Source organism: Kogia breviceps, chromosome 6 (genome assembly GCF_026419965.1).
Source record: "Kogia breviceps isolate mKogBre1 chromosome 6, mKogBre1 haplotype 1, whole genome shotgun sequence".
NCBI lineage: Eukaryota > Metazoa > Chordata > Mammalia > Artiodactyla > Physeteridae > Kogia > Kogia breviceps.
The window spans coordinates 137,316,340-137,319,426 of record NC_081315.1 but is presented as its reverse complement, the minus strand read 5'-3'; the positions used below and the strand labels follow the sequence as shown (position 1 = coordinate 137,319,426).

Genomic DNA, 3,087 nt, shown 5'->3' with positions numbered 1-3,087 from the left:
AAGATACTGTCTCCAAGGCTTGAAGTCCTAAGAATATCTGTCGACTAAAACATAACTCTCAACTTTTAGGTTGTGGGTTTTTTTTTTCTTTTTTCAGTCAACGGGTATAAACTAGGCAACTATATGAAGAACCTAGGGGCAGGACAGGAATAAAGATGCAGACCTAAAGAATGGATTTGAGGATACAGGGAGGGGGAAGGGTAAGCTGGGACAAAGTGAGAGAGTGGCATGGACATATATACACTACCAAACGTAACATAGATAGCTAGTGGGAAGCAGCCGCGTAGCACAGGGAGATCAGCTCAGTGCTTTGTGACCACCTAGAGGGGTGGGATAGGGAGGGTGGGAGGGAGACGCAAGAGGGAGGGGATATGGTGATATACGTACATGTATAGCTGATTCACTTTGTTGTAAAGCAGAAACTAACACACCATTGTAAAGCAATTATACTCCAATAAAGATGTTTTTAAAAAAAGGCAACTGTAGATGAAACACTTCTGAGCAAAGTTAAAAGGCAAGTAAATTCCTAGGAATTTTAGATTACCTCTGGCTATCTTTCACAATTTCTCCTTAAGATCTATTGCAATTTACTTTAATCTGGGGATGGTGACCTCATCCTTACCTTCCTAGCTGAAGATTCTGATGCCCTTCTGCCTCAGTTACAGTTCAGGGACTGCATCAAACTCCTGTGTACGGTCTCCATTCCCGTGTAGAAGAACATGGTGGCTGCGCATGCGCTGCCTGGGGGGGCGGGGGGGGGCGGAGCTCTGCTGCGGGCGGGCGCTAAGAAGCCGCTGCGACCAGGAAGTTCCGAGAGCCTCCAGGTGCGAGATGAAGGGGGCGTTCCCGGCTTGGAGCTTGACCTCAGCCTCTCTCACAATCGGGGCTCGGTCATCGGGTTGCTCCGGTGGAAAGTGCTGCTAGCCCAAGAGGGCCGGAAACCCGCGCCTGCACCGGCAACACCACGTCCACAAGCTGGTGGAGGACACGAAACACCAGCCCAGAGCCAACTTGCAGCTCATCCTCACGCAGCCAGGGGAGGAACTTGGGGTCCGGAGGTGACCTGGTCTCAGTGAAAAGAATCTGTGGGCGGTAACTGACTACTTCCTCAAGGACTGGCTGTATATGCATCTCCTGAAAACGAGAAGCCGTTTCAAGAGGAGGACTTGCCGAGACAAGAAGACCGGCCAGAGACGATCCATTCCAAGGCAGGTGAGGCGACGGCGAAATTTCGGAGACGATGTCACCTGGACGAGGGAATGAAGAACAGTGTCAAATGGGAGCTAAACCCTGAAATACTTGCTGGCCACTTCCTCAGAAATGTGTTGTGATCACCCCGCATGCGTTAAAGTTACCAGAAAAGCCCACCGCAGAGAGGGGCGAATACTGGTGTGAGGTGACGGTTGTGGACAAAAAGTTAATCAGCTGATCTAAGAAAGAATTGGAAAATTTCATTCAAGCCAAATTTGAGGATTATAACCTGGGAAGAGCACCTCAGAAAGTTCTGAGAACCAGCTATTCTGCCAGTTAGAAATCAAGGCACAGTTACAGAAGCTTTTTGAGACAGAGGGCTGAATATCAAATGACGTATTGACAGTTTCCACAATCCAGATCTAAGTGGCATCCTGGTGGGTCATGTGACCCTTTACAAGCTCAAGAAGGAAAGTTATCTTTTAAGGAGTTGTCTCGTTGGTGCTGGAAGAATGTTGCTCTCTTTGGTTGAGCAGGTAGGTATTCCTGACCATGGGGGAGGTTTGGTCAATTCATAACACAGATACACCACGCACAGTGGAGGGTGAAGGGAGGCCAAAGGGCAGAGAAGAAATTTTATGTTTATCATTTCCTTGTCACCACAAAGTACGAATTTTATTTCACACTGTAAATGGGCTTGGCACTGCGAGGGCACCTGTGTCTGTGGTGAACTTTGAGAGGCCCAAGACCAGAAGATATAAGTACTGATTAGCCCAGTAAGCTGCCAAGAGAATGGCCCCCACCAGCTCGCAGACTGTCTGAACCTATTCTCCCTTCAAAATAGCAAAGCAGAATCAGAGGAGCCATGGAGCAAAGGTGGACCAGCACCATGGTATCACTCCCAGCTCGGACCAAATGCGGAATTTGAGAGACCGTCGGAAGACAGCAGACTAGACTGTATATACATATTGAATTGTGCATATATGCCAGCTTCAACTTCCACAGTTATCACATCTGGCCTTGTTGGGGCAGTCCTACTCTAGAAATACCAGGCTGTAATTTTGATAAATTGAGTATTAATAGACCAAAAGAGTCTAGACCCTATTTAGCCTCTTCCTCCATTAGAATTCATTGGAGTAAATGGTAGAGCTAACTCATCTTCATCATCCAAACTGAATGTTTGTACCTCAAGAAAAAATGAAGAGGTGTGTTCTTTAAAAAAAAAAAAAAAAAAAGCTCATTTATGATCACTGGCTTTTGAACAGAGTATTGAGCATATGATATACTTGATGACTGAATGAAGGATAAAGCTTCTCTTTGGATGTACTCCAAGCTTACTTATCTAAGTATTGATTTCAAGGCAAAGAATGTTATTCAGCTCCATCTGATATAAAGAGAGTAAAATCTTCAGGCCAGGTGAAGACAATTCAGTCTTAGTCGGTTTACATCATAGTATTTTTCAAAATTATGGAACACTTGTGTGCAATAGAAACATAGAATATGAGGTTCTGAGCCGTCAGAACTGTCTTACTCACCATTGCGTCCAATGATCTTAGCTCAGGGCCTTGTACGGTGACTCGCTTAAAAATCACCAACCTTGTCATCAACATCCTAGAAACAATAAAAACTCTACCAGTTATCGTCACTTTATAGTTTGTGCATTTAACAAGGCTTGGAGAAAGGTATAAAAAACCCAAATTTACCCATGGGGCCTCTGAGGCTGAGAGATTATCCAAGGTTACAAAGTTAGAAAGTAGCAAAGCCAAACATTAAACACAGGTTTGTTTAAGAAATCTCAAGTTGTGAATAACAGAAAGCCCCTTTAGTGTGAAATATTGTTTTTAACTATGGCATTCTAGAGACGTCGCTACTACTTGCCTTTCCCAACTATCATTT

General features: G+C 44.9%; 1 pseudogene; it reads left to right on the top strand.

The window, feature by feature from the left end:
* The first annotated feature begins 719 nt into the window (after nt 1-719).
* Nucleotides 720-2,013, top strand: LOC131758224 (large ribosomal subunit protein bL9m pseudogene; annotated as a pseudogene).
* The last annotated feature ends 1,074 nt before the right edge of the window (nt 2,014-3,087 follow it).